General features: G+C 50.0%; 1 protein-coding gene across 1 annotated transcript in view; it reads right to left on the bottom strand.

Annotated features, from left to right (window-relative positions):
* Positions 1–21,789, bottom strand: part of KCNB1 (potassium voltage-gated channel subfamily B member 1) — a 108,614-nt gene that overhangs the window by 35,483 nt on the left and 51,342 nt on the right. The gene's annotated exons all lie outside the window — the stretch shown is intronic.

The raw sequence follows: 21,789 nt of genomic DNA, 5'->3' as shown, positions 1-21,789 counted from the left end.
GTATAAGGTAAGCGCCTGACACTTCATCGTGTTTTCTGGTGTCATTGTCGTGACCAGGCATTTGTATATTGAAATGCATGAGAGTTTAATATAAATTATTATCCTTATAATTCTCCTTTCTACTAAAGTTAGGGCATTACATATATTGATTTGGCGGGGGGAGTTACATATACAGGTAAAGTACATTATCTACTTTTTTTTTTCTTTTTGGCTGTGTGGCATGCGGGATCTTAGTGCCCCGATCAGGGATCGAACCCAAGCCCCCCGCAGTGGCAGCATGGAGTCTTAACCAGGGAAGTCAAGTATACTATCTATGAATTTCATTTTAGGGCAGTAAGTGGTGAGAGGAGTTAACAAAATATTTGTTATATGTAAAGGGGGCTTGGGGTTGAGCAGGTGGAGAAACATTACCCTGAATGATGCGTGTTTATACATCTTCCCTTCTCAGGGCTGCCTTCCCTGACCCTCTCCTCCCTCCCCAATGAGGGCATGTCTCTCCGCTCATGCTTTCAGGGCCAGGCTGAGGCATGCACTGTACAACCCTGAGAGTGAACATCTTAAATTTTTTGCCCTGGGCACCTCACTCGTCTCACTCTCTTCCTGGCCCTGCCAACAGTATTTTGAATATTTGTATGATTAGCTGCAACGCCTGTCTCCAGTGCTTCACTGGGAGCTCCGGTCCAGGGCCCAGTCTGCCGTGTTCATCCATGATCCTGCAGCGCCTAGCACCGTGGTGCTTGAGGCGCTGTGGTCACTGGCTGAAGGAATGAAGGGCTGGTATATTTCATATATATGTAAATAAAAATGAATTCATTTCAACTTTATGGCAGGACGAAAGATGATCAGCTCTGGACCAGGCGCCAGGTCTGTAAAAGCAAGTAAGACACAGTCCTCCTCCCTGTCTAGCAGCAGAGAGACAGACATACAAATTATCGCAAAGCAGAGTGGGGCGTCCCAGGGAGAAGGGGGAGCCCGCAGCCTGGGAGAAACCAAGTCCATCTGGGGGTGGGGAGAGGGAAGACTTTCTACAGGAGGCATGACTTGAGTTTTGGGGGAGAGCAGTTTGCCAGGCAGCCACCCACCATCCAGTCTAACCGGCTATTTTATAGACGAGGAAACTGAGCCTGGTTCTAGGCCCAGCTCTGCCACTGCCCTGCTGCGTGACCTCAGCAAGTCTTTCCCCTTCTTTGGGCCTCACTCTCCCCATCTGTACAATGAATGACCTCCAGGGTCAGCCTATCTTGTGGGACAGAGGTCTTAAACCGGCAGCTCTCAGGCTGAATCTCACCTGCTGATGGCTGTTACCTGCCTGATGCCAGGATGCATTTGAGCTGATGAACTATGTCTGAGGTCTTCACGAAGGCTAAAAACTTTATAAATTAGATGCCAACATTTTAGATGACACCTGAAAGCACTGGTTTTCAACCAGGTGTGATTTTACTCCCCAGGGGACATTTGGCAATGTACCCCCTACGGAAGGTTTTGGTTGTCACAGTGGGCGTGGAGTTGGGGCGGGGGTGGGGCCTGACTGGCATCTAGTGGGTGGAGGCCAGGGATGCCGCTAAACATCTGACAGCGCAGACCCCTGCCCCACCCCACCAGCAAAGACTTCTCCCACAGTGCTGACGTCGAGATGCCCTTGCTAAAAATCAAGGCCTTTTTCTGGGCCACACCAGCTCCTGGGAGGGTCCAACCGGATCCCATTGTCTTTCTACTTGGCAATTAATCACCAGCCTTTCTCGGAAGTCTGGAATTTTTCTCTGTTTTGTTACTATGCTTTCTCCCTTCAGGCCTAGCCTCCCTGCTAGCCTCCAGCTCCCTGGGAGCAGGGCGTGCCTCTCCTGCTCACTCTTGACTTCACCTCATTTCTTTGGTTCAAACCTCGAGGCACCTTGGACACCAGGCCTGCATGTTAAGACCCTTCTTTTCCACATGGGCACATGTGGAAGCACAGAGGGTGACACTGGCTTGACCAAAGTCACAAAGCGAAGGAAGTGCTGGGGCTGAGATTTGAACCCAGGCACCCTGACCCCCAGCTCGTTCTCTGAAGCTTTGTTTCTGAGATTTGACCTCCTCTGGGGTTCAGGTTTTCTATGTCCTCTCTGCTCACCACCCTCTATGCCTTTCTGGTTAGAACTGAGCCTTAAAGTTACGTTGGAAACAGAAACAAAAGCTGTCTTTGAATCCTCCCTCTTGGTGATGTGCTGAGGCTTTGAGTTAGATCTCAGAAGGACTTTCTGACAATGGTATGTTGGGGTGGGACGAAGGAATGGCATGAATGGTGGGGATAAGGTGGCACACAACATGGGGGCTGAGAAAACAGGCTCTGGAGACAGAACTGAGTTCTAGTGTTTGGGTTTCACCCTAGACTAGGACAAATTCCTTTACATCTCCGAGTCTCAGTTTCCCTGTCTGTGAAATGGGCGCAGTGATCCTTCCTCAATCATTGAGTTGTGAGGATTTGACGGGAACATGCATGTGGAGGGCTGGCCCAGGGCCTGTTCAATGAGGGGAGCTGGGGTGGCTGTGAGCTCCAAGGTCTGTGGGGGCAGGGGGGTGACTGGAGAATTCTAGAAGGTGACAGCGTGTCTTCCTCTCCAGAGGGTAGAGGAAGGAAAAGGCTCTTTCAACTGCCTTGCTTTCTCTTTTAGGAATTCTCCCCCACACACCTCTCTGCCCACTTTCATGCCACAAATTTCTCATCCCCCAACCTTAGCCAGCAGCCCCCAGGGCGTTGAGTACTTCACCAAGAGAGGAGCCTAGACGCTTCGCTCTGCTCTTCTCTGGCTGCGACACGTTTCACATTTTATGTCCGCTCAGTTGCCACGTACTGGACACTTTATGTGGGCCCGGCACTGTGCTGGGGCCACAAGAGCGAATGAGACAGGAAGTCATGGTCCTCAGGGGAGAGGAGGAGCCGACAAGCATATAAATAAAGGCAGGCAGGGAGGGGGTTAACGGGCAATGGGAGAGGTGCCTGTGGGAGGGAGGCAGCTGGTCAAGAAAGGCCCCTCGGGCTTCCCCGGTGGCGCAGTGGTTAAGAATCCACCTGCTAATGCAGGGGACGCAGGTTCGAGCCCTGGTCCCAGGAGATCCCAGATGCCGCGGAACAACAAAGCCCCTGCGCCACAACTACTGAGTCCACGTGCTGCAACTACTGAAGGCTGCCTGCCTGGAGCCCATGCTCCACAACAAGAGAAGCCACCGCAGTGAGAAGCCTGTGCAGTGCAACGAAGAGTAGCCCCCGCTCGCCACAACTAGAGAAAGCCGGCGTGCAACAACGAAGACTCAACGCAGCCAAATAAAAAATTTAAATAAATAAATAAATAAAATTAATAATAAAAAAAAGTTAAAAAATTTTTGTAAAAGAAAAAAAAAAGGCCTCTCTGAGGTGCCTACACAGCTGAGGTCTGAGGATGAGCACATCAAGACAGAGGAAACAGCAAGTGCAAAGGTCCTGAGGCAGGAATAAGGTATGTTTCACGGCCAGAAAGAGGCCAGCGTGGAAGAAGCAAGGGAAAGGAAGGTCAGAGATGATGATGGAGAGGCAGGCGGGAACCAGATCACCCGGGGTTTTGAAGGCCAGAGCGAGGAGCTTCCAATTTTTTCTGAAAACCCAGAGGAAGAGGAGGCTCTGGGTGCAGGGTGGAAGAGCTGCCTTTCTGCTGGGAGTGCCGGGGCTCATGGATACCAGCCTCAATCCTGCGTCCTCACTTTTGCTCAGGCAGATTTGCCTGCCTGGAATGCCCTTTCCTTTCCCCTCACCTGTCCAGCCTTTCTTCAGCCCACCCTTCCTCAGGAAGCCCTCCCTGACAGCTGAGCCCGTGGGGACCTCTTCCTCCCTGACCACCCCTCTGACACTGAAATCCTCTGGGAAATTTTGCTGACAATGTAGATTCCTGGTCCTCCACACAAAGAATGATTCAGGAGGTCTGCAGTAGCACCCAGGAATCTGCATTTTTAACAAACTCTTCCAGATGATTCCGTTACTGAGCCTTAGAGAGACAGTTGCTGGCATTTTCCCAGAGCCACCTCAGGCAGTAGGGTGGGTGGTGTGTATATGGAAGGGGAGGGAAGGGGGCAGTCAGTCGAACCAGAAGACCCTGGGTTCAAATCTCAGCTCTGCTGCTTACCCAGCTGGGTGTTCTTGGGCAAGTGCCATCACCTCTTTGAGCCTCAGTTTCCTCATCTATAAAATGGGCATAGTCACACCTAACTTGAAGTGCTGTGAAGGAGATCTGTCCACATAATGTGCTTAGCCCAGGGGGCGGCCCACAATTGGTGCTTAATAAACCCTGTCTGGTCCTCACCCCATAGCAGCTTCCCAAGGGCCTGAATGAGACCAGTTAACACACTGAGGTTTGCTGTGTACCAGGCAATGCTGTCTAGACCAGGGGTCGGCAAACTTTTTCTTTAAAGGGCCAGATAGCCAATATTTTAGACTTTGTGGGTCACATGGTCTGTCACAACCACTCCACTCTGCACTTGGCACAAAGGCAGCCAGAAACAGACAGAAACAAATGGGCCTGGCTGTGTTCCAATAAGACTTCACGGACAGCGGAATTTGAATTTCATATAATTTTCACGTATCATGAAATTTCTTCTTTGATATTTTTCAGTGACTTGAAAATATAAAAACCACTCTTAGCTTGCAAGCCATACAAAAAGGGGTGGTGGGCTGGACTTGGCCTGTGGGCCCTGGGTTGCTGACCCCTGCTCTGGACACTTCGTGTGTATTCACTCCTGGAACCCTTATGAAATAGGCATGTTATTACAACTGAATTTTCAGATGAGGAAATGGAGGCTCAGAGAAGCTAAGATCCTTGTGCCAGGTCCATCTGACCCCTGTTGCGAGAGATGGTGGTGAGATTTGGATGCAGGCAGAGCTGGGCTCAGAGCCCTCACTGCTAACACTGTGCTCTCCTGCCCCGTTGGGGCTCCACATGCCTCAGATGTATATACCACGTTTCAAGAACCAGTGACCTCTCCTTATTGAGAGAGAAAGAGAAGAAACAACTTTGATATTGTTTAAGCCACTGCCATTTGGGTCTCTATCACGGCAGCCAAATCTGTATCTTATGTAAGTAATTCTTAGAATAATTGTGGGGGGGAGGGTGGCTACTAGCAGGGTGGTTGGTGATGGCCTTTCTGAGAGGAGACGTTTGAGCTAAGATCTGACTGTGAGAAGGAGCTGATCATGGGAAGAGCCCTGGCAGACAGTCCCAGGCAGAGATCAGTAAGTGCCAAGGCCCTGGGGTCGGAGGAGCTTTCAGGGCTACCCTACATTTTAATTCACATCCCACTAACAGGCTGTGCTGTGATCATCCATGGGGTTCTCACTCCTGTGGCAAGTAGCTTGATTTCTCATCTGAGAAATGAGATAAGAATAGCACTCTTTTCATGGGGCTTTTGTGAGGATTGATGAATGCATAACTGGTTCTTACAATGGTGCCTGGTCCCTAATGGGCGCTCAATAAATGGTGGATCTGTTTCCTGTCTTCTCTGAAAAGAGGTGGCCCTGGAACTGCATGCTCCCCAAGTCAGAGGGGAGCGTCACCAATGACTTAATGTGCAAGAACAGCTTTCTCATGTGGAAATTTTCTATCTCTCACACCTTTCTTGTCTCTCTTTCTCTACTCCCTCCATCATCCATCTGTCCGCCCACCCACCCATCCTTCCTTCCTTCCTTCTACCATCTATATACTTACCCACCACCTATCTGTCCATCATCTACCCACTTGTTCATCTATTGTTTATCTATCCACACATCCACATGTCCACCCACCCATCCATCTGTGTATCTATCTATCTATCTATCTATCTATCTAGCCATCCATCCATCCATCCATTCATCCAGCCAGCCAGCCTGCCTGTGCCAGATTCTGGGGCTGCAGAAACTAAATAAACTCAATCTATGCCCTTGAGGAACTCAAAGTCACTTAGGCCAGTAAGTACCTAAGCTGCTTTGTAAAACATGACAGACAGTATAGAGTTTGAATTTCCACTCTGCCACCTCTGCCACTTCTCTTGCATGACCTCAAGATAGTGACTTTACCTCCTTCAACCTTAACTTTCTCATCAGTAAAACAGAGGCAGTCATCCCTATCTCCAAAGATTAGATGAGACCAGAAAGATAAAGTACTTCTTACAGAACTTGGCACGTAATAGGCATTTAAAATATGGTTCCTATTATTCTAAGCGGAAACACAGGAAGGTTTCTTGGAGGCTTCTAGGCTTGACATAAAAGGATGGAAAGAATTTGGCTCCGTGAGAGTTAACAGGGGAAAGTGAATTCTAGGCAGAGGGCATAACAAGAGCAAAGGCAGAGGCAGGGAAATCCAGGGTTCGCAGAAAGGCCAGTGGAAGAGGAATCTGGTTTCCCTCCCTCAGTGTTCTCGGGGCAGCAGGTCCAGAGAACCGAAAATACCAGAGAGGGGAGGGTGGGTGCAGGACAGGCCCTGAGGGGTGACGACCTGCAGTCCAGGTGACCCAGATAGCCACAGGCAGACAGAACTGGGTCATGGGAATTAATCTCGGCCACAAGGTGGGTTCCCCTCCACTCACCATCTGGGCTGGCGGGGCCTGGCTGGGTGGGAGGAGGTTTGCTTTGACACTTGGCTTCCCACGGGCGTCTCAGGCTTAACAAGGCCCAGCAGTGCTCTTGAGCCCCTACTTGCCCTTCACTGGATTTTGCCTGTTTTGGAAATAGCACCCTCATGCTCCCAAATCCCCGGGCCACCAACCTGAGAGCCCTGCTTGGCTGCTCGCTGCCCTGTGGACTCCACCTTCAAAACGGATCCGGAGTCTGACCACTTCTCCCCACCTCCACTGCCACCACTCTGGTCCAGGGATGCAAGGATGGCAGTGGCCTCCGCATGGTGTCCGCGTGTCCTCCCTTACCCCTGCAGTCCTTTCTCTACTCCGAATGATCTTTTTTTTTTTTTTTTTTTTGGCGATACGCGGGCCTCTCACTGCTGTGGCCTCTCCCGTTGCGGAGCACAGGCTCTGGGACGCGCAGGCTCAGTGGCCATGGCTCACGGGCCTAGCCGCTCCGCGGCATGTGGGATCTTCCCGGACCGGGGCACGAACCCGCGTCCCCTGCATAGGCAGGTGGACTCTCAACCACTGCGCCACCAGGGAAGCCCCGAATGATCTTTTAAAAACATACATTGATCCTGTCACTGCCCTGCCCTCACCACCTAGGGATGTCCCATGAACTTGGAATAAAAGCCAGCGGCCACACCATGGCCTCAAGGCCCTGCCTGATCTGGCTCCAGCTGCCTCTCCCATCTCACCCCCACCCCCTCGCTCACACTGGCCTCCCGGCTGCTCCTCCAATATCCCAGACTGGCTCCAGCCTCAGAGCCTTTGCACGTGCGGTTCTCACTACTCCTCCCTAGATCTCTGCAGGTCTCCTTCCTCCTCACCCTTCAGGTTTCAGCTCAGAGGTTACCTCCACAGAGAGGTCTTCCTGACCACCTTGGTGGAGCAGCCCACCAAACCCCCTCACTTGTTATCCCAGGATCCTCTTTCAGGGCTTTTAAAGCACTCAGTCATTTCTTTCTTGACTTGTTCATTGTCTCGTACACTAGAGTGAGGGGGCAGGGACTGTGTCTGCCTTCACCCCTGTGTATCCCAGCTCCCTGGTACAAAGGAGGTGCTCAATAAATGTTTGTTGGATGAATGAATACACAAGGCCTTCTCCAGTGGGGAAGTTGTAGAGACTTCTCAGAATCAGAATCACAGGCTCATGGGAGTATTTTTGAGACATCTGAGTGGTGAGCTTCCTAAAGATCATCAGAGCCACCATGCCCGATATACGGGTGTGGAATCTGAGGCCCAGAGAGGGGAAGGAACTGGCCCTCAGGCACACAGCCCTGCTGTGGCAGAATTAGGGCTGGGACCCAGGCTTCCCTCTTTTCAGCCTCTCATCTGGGGGCTTGTTCTCTGTCATGACCTCGATAGAATTCTCCTGATAACCCCCTTCCCTACCTGCCCCCCTCCACCTTTCCACAGCCTGCAGACCCTGCCACGCTGGCTGCCCCCTCCTCACAGCCCTGCACCAGCCACCCCACCTTCCTTTGCCCCAAGTCTTCTAGACTTGTTGGCTTCTGGAAAGCCCAGAAGGAAGTAGAGAAACCGCAGCCTTCTCCCCTCTGGGGTGGTGGTGGGGTGCTGGAGAGGAAAGATCACCGGGTGAGGGGTTTTTGCTACCTCTGGGGTCACAGCCAAGGGTAACCCAGCCCCAGAAGCCCCTGCCCAGAATCAGCCCTAGTCCTGCCAGGCCCTGGCTGCCCAGAGCCCTCATTGCCAGTCAGAGGATTATCCCTTGACCTCCTGCAGATCTAGATGGGAGGGCAGGCAGTACGCAGGCCCAGGCAGGCCAGGGTTTGCAGCTCTCCTTGGCCCAGTGGCTTTGGGACAGCCTCTTCTTTCTCTGAGCCTCAGTCTCCCCGTGTGTAAAATGGGGTGAAACTACTGACACTGCAGAGAAATCAATAGAAAATCTTTTCTTGCTTCCCACAAGAAAACATCAGCAACCACAGTTTGAGCGCCTACTGTACGAACTTTTCCAAGTGCTTTAATTGTAGCCTTTAAGCCTCTACAAGGGCCACCTGAGTAAGACCTACATTTACAAAACCACCCAGAGAACATACCCGCCCTGAAATAAACGCTCCCCACACAGCACGGATCCTGACGGTGACATGCTCTGGCCTTTTTTGTTCTTGTTTTTTCAATGATGGTTGTGACCCACTAAATTGATTCTATGACCCGCCGTTTGACCCGCTGTACTGTGTTAACTCACTTAAACCTCTCAAAACCCTGTGAGAGAAGAACTATTAATACCTCATTTTATACATCAGGAAAGAGCTTTGAGGCCAAGCCAGACCTCAAATCTTAACCACTGTGCTCAGCTGCCCCTTTAAGGGCTGGGCTGGGTAAGTAGGGCCCCTTCCTGGGATGGGGCGATGGAAACCTTTCCACAATCCCCTGGCAATTTCCCTTCCTTGGCCCCAGGCAGCTCCTCTTTTGGTTTTCCTAAGCAAGATGTCAGGTTAGTAAAACAGATCCCAGAGTTTAATTAAAATAATGAGCCCTGCCAAAGGAAGGGCGCCAGGGCCAGCCAGAGTGCGGAAGATGAATTACAGTTTTGCTCGGGGAAGAGGTAGGCAGGAAGGGAGGGGAGGAGAGGGATGGTGAGTGAGTACGAGAGGGAAGATGATAGGAGAGAAGAGAAAAGAAGAAGAAAGAGAAGGAAAGAGTGGGAGAGAGCAAGAGAAAGGAGGAGGAAGAGAAGGGGGGGAGAGGGTGATAGAGGAGAGAGACAGACAGACAGACAGACCTGAGAGGGCAGTCATGTTTTGAGTTGGTGCTGCTCGCATTATCGCCTCCCCTAAGCCCTCCTCCCAGAGAATCCCAAGATCAGAATCTTCTACAAGATCTGAACTTGTCACTCCTCTACTTTAGAGCTTTCAGAATAAACCCAGACTCCTAACTGTGGCTCTCAAGGCCCTGAAAGGTGTGGCCCCTACTGCCCCTCCCGCTGCCTCCGTCCCCACAGCCCTCCTCGCCTCCCCACAGCCCAGGTCCCCTCTCCCCGTCCCCACACTGGGCTGTTCCAAGGGGCCATACAAGGGCTCTGCTCTCTCCTCACTCCTCTTGCCTCAGGTAACACTGGCTCCTCCTTCAAGGTCTCTTTAAATATCATTTGGGGACACAGGGCTGAACCCGACTGGCAACACCCCCTTCCTGAGCTCACAGCTCAGAGCGGAAGCTGGAGCACACACCAGTAATGAATAAAAGGAGATAAGATTTAAGGCACTGAGTGGAAAAGCAATGACCAACCTTCCGAGCACTCTCTGTGCCGGGCCCTGCTCTGAATGCTTTATGTGCGTTCATTGCATCTTGCTCCAGCCCCAAAAGGTGGGTGTTAGTGTTGTCTTCACCCCTGTGAGCAGTGAAACAGGCTGCTCGCAGCTTGTCGGGGCAGAGCCGGGTTCCGCTCGGGAAGTCTGGCTTTGAAACCACCAGGCTTCCGGGTGGCTCCAAAGCGTGAGGAGACGGGCAAGGTGGGCAGGTGGGTGGGCACAAGGAGAGGCAGGCAATTGATATTTGGTGGCTCAGAAGGTGATCTGCTCAGAGAGAGAGAGGGGCTGGCCATGCAAAGATGGAGGAGCGTATTCCAGGGTAGCTGCACGGTGGGATGTTCTGAGCCCAGCCCACCTCAGCACCCCATGAGTTCCCATTCTTTTAAAAATGTGCTTGCCCCAGGCCAGTGTGGGCGCTGGGAGAGGCCACAGTCAAGTCCACTGAAGGCCTTGGTGAGTTCCAGACCTGAGGCAGGTCACTAGGCTCTTTCCTCTCTGTGGGTGACCTTGGGGAAAAGTCTAGGGGACCCAAGAGGGGAGGGGCCACCAGTCTTTCCAGTAACCAGAGGTCAGGGGAGGGCCATGCCTGTCTCTTGGAATATAATGTCTTTTCAGTTGTCACTGAATGAATATCAACGAATGGCTTCATTGGGAATTCCCTGGTGGTCCAGTGGTTAGGGCTCCACGCTTCCATCGCAGGGGGCACAGGTTCGCTCCCTGGTCGGGGAAATAAGATCCCATATCCCACATGCCACATGGTGTGGCCAAAAATAAAAAAATGTAAAAAAGAATGGCTTCATTTGTTCATTCGCCCACTCCAGCCTCACCATGGCCCCCTTGCCCTCTAAGTCCTCTCTAACCTCATCTCCTACTCCTCTCCCCCAACATGCTCCATTCCAGCCTCAAGGGCCTTCTGGCCATTTCCCAATATATTGAGCTCATTTTTGCCCCAGGGCCTTTGCATTGCAGTCCCCTCTGCCTGGAAGGTTCTTCGTCCATTTTGTGATGCTATCCCTAATCGAGCCTCAGCTTCCAGGAAGGGGTTGGAGGTGTGCAAAAGAGGGGCCATTCCACCCAGACCTTTAAGACCTAAGGGTCTTAAACAAGAGTTTTCATGATATAGACATAAGGTTCCTCACTACACCATTGTTTATTAGATCAGAAAGTTCAGAACCAACCTCAGTGTCCTTCAACAGGGTAAAAGTTAAACCAGCAGTGGGTCAGCCACACAACGGAATACTATGCAGCTGTAAAAAGGAGCAAGGTGGCTCAATACACATGAATAGCGAATAATCCCTGAGGAATGATGTTTGTAACCAGTCCCCATTTCAGTACACCAAAGAAAAAAGGATCTACACATCCATGGATTGGGATGAACTTGTATATAGATAGATTGCTTCTGGAAGGGATCAGAAGAAATTGGTAACAGTGGCTGCCTCTGGGGAGGAGGGCTGGGGGAAGGGGCAGGAGAAGGACTTTTCACTGTGTGCCTTTTTGGACACTTTGACTTTCATACCGAGAAAATATATCACCTATTCAAAAAACTGGCATCCCAAAATTTTTAGAATTTTGACCTTAACTCTAGATGGGTTACACACATAAACAGGGACACAGTGACAATGATGAAAAAAAGCCATGTTCGTCAAACCTCACCATCCTTGTATCCCATTACTGGCTCATGCCTCGAGAACAGCATGAATTTAAAATGTAAATATATAAGTACATAAAACAAATCCTGTGGTTATCTTGTGAACCTCACACATACATTGTGCTGTAATTTTGTGCAGGTGGGCCAAAAGCATGAATTTGTTCAATTTAATATCTAAAAATTTTATTCTATTTTATTTATTTGGTTCCACTGGGTTTTAGTTGTGGCCGGCAGGCTCCTTAGTTGCAGCTCGCTGGCTCCTTAGTTGCAGCTCGCCAGCTCTTTAGTTGTGGCATGCAAACTCTTAGTTGCGGCATGCGTGTGGGATCTAGTTCCCTGACCAGGGATCGAACCCGGGCCCCCTGGATTGGGAGCCTGGAGTCTTCACCACTGCGCCACCAGGGAAGCCCCTAATATTTTAAATGTACCATAACTTTTGGGATGTCTTCATTTGGGGGCTTTTAAAAAAATAAATTAATATTCCAGGAGTCTCAAAAAATAGAAGTCTTCCAGGCTTCTCTTGGCCTGAGGGACCCTGTCCCAGTTCTCCTCAGGGAGAGACCAGGAACAGTAAACCCATAATCCCACATTTAGCCACTCCCAGGGGACGATGACAAGTTCACCAGGATGCAGAGGCTGGGTCAGGTCCGCCCCTGGGAACGTGGCCCCTGGTGAACGGGGGCAGGAGGGAATACCAGCCTGGGAGGCTGGTCTGGCTACGAACTGGGGGGACCGTCTTGTTTTTTAGCTGCCTTTCTGGGAACTGAGCTAGAAGCTCCACCCAGTTCTGTCTGAACCCACAGCCCAGGCTTTTTAGCCACTAGATCAAAGTGAGAGATGTTGATACTGTATGTTTTCACTTATAAATCTAAAAAATGAAATAAACTTATCAATATAACAAAACTGAAACAGACTCACAGATACAGAGAATGGACTAGTGGTTACCAGAGGGAAGAAGGGCAAGATAGGGGTAGGGGATTAAGGGGTATAAATTACTAGGTATAAAATAAATAAGATACAAGCATGTAATGTACAGTACAGGGAATATAGGCAATATTTTATAATAACTTTAAATGGAGTATAATCTATAAGAACATAGAATCACTATGTTGTACACCCAAAACTAATATAATATTGCAAATAAACTATACTTCAATAAGAAAAAGTGAGGGCTTCCCTGGTGGCGCAGTGGTTGAGGGTCCGCCTGCCGATGCAGGGGATGCGGGTTCGCGCCCCAGTCCGGGAGGATCCCGCGTGCCGTGGAGCGGCTGGGCCTGTGGGCCATGGCCGCTGAGCCTGCGCGTCCGCGTCCAGAGCCTGTGCTCCGCAGCAGGAGAGGCCGCAGCGGTGAGGGGCCCCGCGTACCGCAAAAAAAAAAAAAAAAAAAGTGAGATATGTTGATCTAGCGTGGCTGTGACCTGGCTTGAACCAAGGTCCAGGTTTCCCACTAGCCTGCAGGACAGCAGAAATGACCAAATGTCGCTACTAATAATGTACACGCGTTTAACACCTTTGTGAGCATTGCCCTTCACTGTCTTCAAAGCTTGTGCCCAGCCTGCATCTTACTTCTCACGGCCACCCTAGGAGGTAGCAGGATTGGTTTCATAATTCTCACTTTACAGACAGGGAAGCTGAGACTCAGAGTGGGGAGGGGACTCGTCTAAGGTCACACAGCAGGGGAGTATCATACATGGTAAGCGTCTCCAGTCCAGAGATTTCTCTGAGACACCTCCTGGGGGAAGCCAGGGTGGGCCTCACCCAGTGCCTGGGTCCCCAGGGCACGGATAGACAAGGCCCCCACCTCCTCAGGTGGGCAGAGACCAGGTGACCTAGTCTAGGCTGTGTTGCTGAGCCTGGGTGGGGGGGGAGGCACGTGGAGGCACCAGCGACAGGGAATCTCAGAGTATCTAATGGATCAGTGAGACCTGTCACATCTGCCTTCAAGAGGTATCTGGAGTGTACCTACCTCTCACCACCCCGACAGATGCCCCCTGGCCAGGCCACCATCCTCTTCTGCCTGGATGGCTGCATTCACCTCCTCACTATCTTCCTGCTTCTGTCCTGATCCCTACAAGAAACCCACTCCACCTTCCACATTCATCTGGAGGGATCCCGTCAGAACCGAAGCCAGGTCATTTCACTCTTCTTTGCTCAAAACACTGCCGTGTGTCCCAGTGCGCTCAGAACAAAAGGTGAAGTCCTTACAAGGCCCACAAGGCCCTGCGTGGTTGGGCCCTCCTTCCCTCTCTGACCCATCTCCCCATTCCTCCCCTCGCTCACTTGGCTCCAGCCACGCTGGCTTTCTTTTTTTTTTGCAGTACGCGGGCCTCTCACTGTTGTGGCCTCTCCTGTTGCAGAGCACAGGCTCCAGACACGCAGGCTCAGCGGCCATGGCTCACGGGCCCAGCTACTCCGCGGCATGTGGGATCTTCCCAGACCGGGGCACGAACCCGTGTCCCCTGCATCGGCAGGTGGACTCTCAACCACTGAGCCACCAGGGAAGCCCCACGCTGGCTTTCTTGATGCTCCTGGAACACACCAGGCACTCTTCAGCTTCAGGGCCTTTGCGCTGGCTGTCCCCTCTGCCTGGAACACTCCACCCTGACATACATACTCATCTCCTTCACTTCTTTCAGGTCTCTGCTTAAACGTCACATCCCCAGAATGGCTTACCCTGACCTACTTCAAGCAGCACCAACCTCCCATGAACACCTGAATATCTGTGCCCTTACTCCTGACATATTACATCTATGCATAGATATTATATATTTGTGTCCTGTTGTTTTTGTTCTTCTCTCCTTTCTAGAATGCAAGCTTCATGAGCTGTGGAGGCTTGGTTCTTTTCCTTCATTACTGTATCCTCGGAGCCTAGCAAGGGGCTAGTGGACAGTAGACACTAAATAAAGATTTGTTGGAGAACAAACAAATGAATCCAGGTCTCCTCACAGACTCCTCAGGACTCCGACTGGGCCAAGGAGCTCTGAAATGCCCCATGGATCTTTCTCTCCGAGAAATGCAAACCCTGCTTCCCACTGGGGTTGGGTAGTTTGCTGGCCACATGCCCAAGTCACTGCAGTGACGATACCCATTCGGTGTGTTTCTGTGATTGAAGGCAAAGCACGCTCTGTTTCCTCAAGGTACTCACACAAACACAAGGAGAAATTTTGGGGGCTCAAGGTAAAATTTGTAGAGTGAAATGTTGCTCCAAATGCATGGTTTACAAGCAACCAGGAATTATTTCTTTGTAAACAGGAAATGAGATCTTATGCAAAACAGGCTTTCCTTGGGGTTGGCTCCCTTTTTCAAAAGACCATTATTAGGCAGAAAATAATCATTCATAATAATGATAGTTACCACTAACTGAGCAGCTATTATGGGCGAGGCACTGTATGAAGTACACTGTCTACTTCATCCTCATGATATCCCTGAATAGTATTCCTGCCTGCCAGAAAAGGAAACGGAGGATCGAGAAGTGAAGTGACTTGTCTGATGTCCCACAGTCACTAAGAGCAGAAGACAGTACCCAAACCCCAAATCCAAGAAAAGATCCTCTAAGGACACTGGCACTAGCAATTTGCTAAGACAACCATGCAGATAAGGACAGGCCTGCTGGCCAGGGTCTGAAAAAAAAAAAAAAAAAGGATTCTGGATCATCCGGATGACAAGGGTAGTCAGTCAGGCAGCACCCAGAGTTCGGGCTGGGGTTACACTTCACTGCTGGTGCGTTCCTGGAAGACAACCAGAGAGCTGTGGCCATTTCCCCTTAAAAGCGCTGGTGAAAGGCGAGGAGAGATGTGTTTGGAGAAGCTTCTTTGGATTCCATTAAAGCAGGTGCTTAGGGGCCTGGAGCAGCCACGTGCACGTTGCCCCACATGCCGTGTCATGTGGTTTTAAAAGTCTCTAAAACTCTGTCTGCCAAACTGTCCCTCTCTTATTTTAAGCTAGCTCGAACTCCCCAAAGGGCCAAGATGACAGGACAGGCCCAAGGAGGGCCGATAGAGGGATCCTAGCCATGACAGTCAAGGCCCGCTCTGAAGCTGACAGCATCCAAAAAGCTCTCGTCAGCATTACCTTGGAAAACTCTCTCAGGAACCTGGTGAAGATGACTAGATACGAACTGTGGTCTATCCAAAGAATAAAATACTACTCAGCAATAAAAAGGAGTGAAGCACTGATGCACCACGGGTGAGCCTCCAAAACATTGTGCCAAGTGAAAGAAGCCAGACACGAAAGGTCATATACATGATCCCATGTCTACGAAATGTCCAGAAGAGGCAGAGCCATAGAAATAAAACGTAAATTAGTGGTTTTCTGGGCCTGTGGGTGGGAATGGGGAGTGAATGCAAGTAGGCGGGAGGGTTTTGGGGAAATGTTCTGAAATTGGATTATAGCGATGGCTGTACAACTCTGTAAGTTTACGAAAAATTATTGAATTGTACATTTAAAATGGAATGTTATGGTATATAAATGATTCCCCAATATTATTAAAATGGAATGTTATGGTATATAAATGATTCCCCAATATTATTAAAATGGAATGTTATGGTATATAAATGATTCCCCGGAGGAGCCAGGGGTGGGGACTGGGGGTAGTTAAGGCCTCGTGGAACACAGGAGATAAATGGGTATGTACTGGTTAGAAGGGATGGAAGCTGTGATTTTCTTAGTCACCTAACTGGGGAAACCAAGGAGCAGGAGGCCTCTGACTTCCTACTAGTTAAAAAGAGATTATATTGTGACGGGGATAAAAGCTGAGAATCATAATGATAACGGCTGACATTATTCAGTGCTTATTCTTCACCAGGTGCTGTGCGAGGCAGTTTACACATATGAACTCCCTTGCTCCTCCCAGCAGCCCTATGAACTGATGCTGGGAGAAAATTCTCCACGGGTCGCTCGATGTCTGCGTGTCTTCTGAGCAAGAGACACTGAGAGCTTTGTACTGGACTCTCTTCTCAAGGATGTCTGCATAGCAAGCAGCCTTGGAAGATAGAAAGAGTATCTCCCTCTGGGGCAGAGAGAGTTGTTTCCCAATCACTATAATAAAGACAAGGTCTCCCTCCAGAGCAAAGGCTGGGTGGGTTTGCCAGCAGCCCTCTTATTAAGACTGGGGGTTTCCTAAGCCTGGGAATCCTCAGTTGTGACAAGTCCAGGTGGTGCAGCATCCACCTGGGTCAACTTGCTGTGCTCCCACGGAACCTGGGGGCAAAAAGAGCTGATGCGAATGTGAAGTTCATGCCACCTGCTGTGCTGTGAGTGATCAAGTCCTTTGTCTTCTGACCCAGGGGTCTCGTGTCTCCTGCTGGTATCTAGTAAACTGGGGCAGGCTCACTTGTTTGCTTGCAAGCAAAGTAAAATCTCAGAACCCTCCACAGTTCTTGACAGTTGGCGCTCACATCACCCCCATTTTACAGATGAGGACTCTGAGACCCAGAGCATTAAAGCTTCTTGTTCAAGGTCACACAGCTAGCAAAGTGACAGAGTTGGGACTGAAACCCAGACAGATTGGGAAAGGCAGGAGATCTGAGCAGGGGACTGGCGAAGGTAACACCTGGGAGTGACAGGAGCTGAAAGCTCCGAAGATACACAGAAGGTCGTGCCTCTCAGCCTCCCAACCCCATACACCCCCAGATGCTGCCTGTCTCCACATCCGGCTGCTGGGGCTGAGCAGCCATTTGGGACGGCCGCGATATATTTAACGGTGAGTCACGCTCTCCCCCAGCAATCAGCAGTGGCAGGCTCGGGAGGATGCAGGGAGCATCTCTGGGAATCCAAGCCTGAGGGTCGCCATGGCAACCCCACCCAACTCGCTTGCCAACAGCTGGGATGCCAGGGCCTGAATCAAGGTAGAAAATAGTCTCATAGGCCGAGTGCGGCCAAGGACAGGAGCAGGCCTGCCACACGCCATCACTGGTGGGTTCACCAGGGGTTGCTGCAGGAGTCCTGAGGACTTGGTCATCAGTAAGTCTCATAGGCACGCTGGTGAGCTCAGAGTCCCCCCATGGAGGCCTGATGTCCCTGGCCTGCTGGGATGAGGGTACTTGACTTGATGGGTACTCTGGTGAGCACCATCTCTTTCTGCCTTTGTTCCTCTCGGTTTGTCTGTCTCTCTCATACATACCCACCCTCATGAAGACCCCTCTCCATCTGAGGTTTCTAACAAAGCATGATTACAACAGCTACAGACTGCTGGCATCCTGGGGATGTTAACCACAGACCAGCATCTTCCAGGGTAATTCTGAAGACTTCAGAACCTAAGACAAAGCAGCTACACCCACACTCCCACACCAAATATCAATATTCCAGTGAAAGCAGTTTGGAACCCATTCATTCATTCATTCATAAATTCATTCATTCATCAACTTGTTGTCTTAATTGTTCATTCTGAATTAAATTCAGCCTCCTACAGGCCCTGTATAGATGTGGACCTGGTTATCTCTCTATCCTCATCCCCTTCCACTCTCCTCCTTTCTTACTCCACTCCAGCCCACTAGCCTTGTTGCTGTGCCTCAAAGATAGCAGGCTCTTTCCTGCCTCAGGGCCTTTGCACTTGTAGTTCTAACTTCCTGGAAAGTTCTTCCTCCAGATAACCACAGCCTGACTCCCTCACTCCCTTTTCGTCTCTGCACAGATCTCATCTCCTCAGAGAGACACTGTCAAGACCACCCTAGGAGAAAGCTCCCAGTCCAGCCTCAAGGATAAGGCCAAATATATCTACATCACGTATAACACAGATTGTGACTTAGATTCTGCTATTTGTGACAAGGAAAGGGAAATTGAAAATTCGTGGCCTGTAAATTGAATCTGGCCCACAGATACGTTTTGTTTGGTCTAAATAGTGTTTCCAAAACATTGAATTAGTTGCTAACATTCATAAAATTGGGGAGATTTCATTTTAAAATACCAATTTTCAACTTCTCTTGCAAAACTGGAGGATCAAGCTACACGTTCCTGCATCTCAGCCACTGGCGGGGGCTGAGCAGCGGCCACCCCGTTAGACAGAGCGTGAGAATTCCTGTCTGCCAGGTGCACCACTTGGCCCCCTTCATTTATTTACACAGCCACCGGCAGCCTCTGGGGGTCTTTATTCTCGCAATCCAGGTCTCCAAGCTGAGGTCACTAAGCTTGGTTTTGGATGGAGGGAGTGGGACATCACAGGTTTTTTTACCTTAATCAGTTAGCATTGAGTTTCTGGACTAATGCAGGCATTCTAGGGGAAGGCACTGAGTAAGCAAAGGCGTGAAAATGTAGGGCAAGTTCTAGGACTGCCAAGAAGAAGTATGGAGTGGGAAGAGGCCAGCAGAGTCATTTGGGACCAGAATCTGCAGGGCCTTGAATGCCTTGTTAAGTCCTTCAACTTCTCCTGAGGGTAGTGGGGAGCCACAGAAGATTGCGGAGCAAAGCAAGGGACACGGTCAGAGTCAGCAGGGGTGTGGGGAAGTAGGAGTGAGAATCCCCCATGATATCAAGTCCGGCTCAGGGTTCTCCTGAAGCCAAACCCCAGCCTAGAGAGCATTCAGGAGTGAGAAGGGTGGTGTCTTCCCTCAGCCCCTCAGCTCCCAGCTCCTTCCTCTGGCTGTCTGATAATAACTGTTTTCAATACAGATGTTCTGGGTCCCCTGCCGTGGATCACTCAGCCACCCTTCCAGAGAGAAAACAAAGAGCAGTGTTTTCCATGTCTGTTTTAGATGCTGTCTACATCTTTGTTCTCCATGAGGAACACCTGCCCCCCCCAGGGTGCCTCTTTTTCAGGTGTGGCCCAGCAGCCAGGTCTGGACCACCAGGCTGGGTTCCATTATAGGAAAGAACCAGCAGATGTAGCAGAATCATACCAGTTAGTCTGGGAGCTGCCTGGGGATGGTGGTGTCATTAAGTCTCAGGGATGTGGAGGTGGGGGGGAAGGAAGCTCGTCTCAGTCCACATGCCCATCCTAGACGGACCTTCTTTCACTATTCTGAGTAGCTAGGAAGAGCCCGCTCTCCTTGTCTCCTGAAGATGCTCCCTGGAGTTTGGGAGTTTGCATCGTGTGGTACATTTGTGCCCATTTTACTGATGGGCTGAGAGAAGTAGGAACTCTACTGCACCTGGGTGGACCCAGCTCACCCATTTTACAGGTGGTAAAACCGAGGCCTGAAAAGGAAGCATGGTTTGCTCAACATCATAGCGCAGTTGGCCACAATCTGAAAAGACCAGAATGTAAGATCTCAGAGGGCACGCACTTTGTCTGCCTTGGTCACAATTCCATCCCCACCACACAACATAGTACCTGGCAAATAAAAGGCTCTTGATAAATATATGTTGAATGAATAAATAACATCGCTTCAGCTGTTTTAAGCTTTTCCAAATAAGTCTCACACACATTCCCTCATTTCGACTGTCATCATTATCTTTCAAGCCAGGAATGGTACTTTTCCTCATTTTGTAGGTGAGGAAATGGAGCTTCAGAAAGGTTTAGTCACCTATCTGAGATCACACAGCCTGGAAAGAGCAGACCTAAATCCATCACATCTTACTGTGGGCTGAGGATCCCTTAGAATATCCGAGTGGAGGAAGAGACCTTGGGAACGCCCAGCTATGAGGTAAAAGCCTTGATCCACAGAAGCAGCTCTGACCTAAATTACACTCCACAATCTGGGGGGAGAGACCAAGAGAACAGTTCCTCAAACTGTTAAACAGAGTTGCCATACACGCCTGCAATTTCACTCCTAGGTAGATATCCAAGAGAACTGAAAACCTCTAGCCACACAAAAACTTGTACATGAATGTTCGTGGCAGTCATATTCCTAATAGCCAAAAAGCAGAAAAAACCCGAATGCCCATAAACTGACAAAAGAGAAACAAAATGTGGCATATCCGTACAATGCAATATTATCTGTCTATAAGAAGGAATGAAGCACGGATACATGCTGCAACATGGATGAACCTTGAAAACGTCACGCTAAGTGAAAGAAGCCAGACACAAAAGGCCACATGGTGTATGGCTCCGTTTATATGAAATGTCCAGAAGAGGCAAATCTATACAAACGGAAAGCAGATTGGTGGTTGTCAGGGGCCGAGGGAAAGCAGGGATGGAGAGTGACTGTAATGGGTATGGGTTTCTTTCTGGGATGATGTAAACGTTCTAGAATCAGACTGTGGTGATAGCTGTACAACTCTGTGAATATACTAAAAACGACTGAGTTATACCTTTTAAATGGGTGAATTTTTATGCCACATGAATTATATCCCAACCAAACCATTGTTAAAAGAGTATCAAGAGAAGCATTTCCATGACAACAGAGTTTTAGAAGGAGGAACACACAAATGAGAAGACGTCCCCAGCATGGGCAGCCCCATGCTGTCTTCCGGGATGTCTGAAGAAGGATTTCAAGACAGAATTCCAACACCAAGCCCCAACAATTCACCTTAGGGCTTGTTCCTAGAGAATTGGGAATCTGCAGGATGCTTCCTTCAGGAAGCCCTTCCAGATATCCTAACCACAGATGAGGAAAGGAACCCAGTGTGATGACTGGGCAACATCTGGTGTCCAGGTGCTCTGCCTCTGATATCTTACTGAAGCCACCCAACAGCCTTGCTGAGTGAGAGAGAACATCCTCACCCCCATTATCTGGGCAAAGAAATGGAGGCTCAGAGGAAAGGAAATGACTTGCCCAAGGTCACATAGTGTGTGATGCTCTCAGCTACATCATAGCACAAGGGACTTGCCTAGGCAGACTTGGGGCCACTTGCAGGGGAACCCCAGTCAAGTTCTTCACACTCTGTGGGCCTTGGTTTCCCCATTTGTACCATGAAATTCCAGCTCACTGTCCCCTTCCCTGTCTTGGTGGGGGCTTCAGCCGGACCACCCGTAACTGCCTCTGATATAATGATTCTCCATATTTCATCAGGTTTCATTTGAACAAAGCCAAACATCTTTTCTCAGGGCCCCACCCACCCAGGGATTCTAGGCTAAATCTGTGCTGTTTTTCTCAACTCTGTCCTTCTAACGCTTGGCATGCCGCTCTGCACTCTGGCCTCTATAATCACTTCTCAAATAACCCTGATGCTGGAGTTCAAGGAAGAAGACAAGGTTGCAGCTTTATGAAGCATTTGCATGATGCGATTTCACAGGCTTGCTTTCTTCAGAGCTAAATGAGATGCTTTTCAGGGGCCCTCCCTTTTCTTTCGAAGTTCAGCTTTGGGGTTTGCAGACCTGAGAAGAATTTCCTACCAAAGTGTACAGATAAAGCTGCAAACACACACTCTTTCACATCTCCATCCATCCAACCATCC

The sequence above is a fragment of the Stenella coeruleoalba genome, assembly GCF_951394435.1.
Source record: "Stenella coeruleoalba genome assembly, chromosome: 15".
Lineage (NCBI taxonomy): Eukaryota > Metazoa > Chordata > Mammalia > Artiodactyla > Delphinidae > Stenella > Stenella coeruleoalba.
The sequence above is the reverse complement of the archived record's forward strand: the minus strand, read 5'-3'. Positions and strand labels throughout refer to the sequence as shown.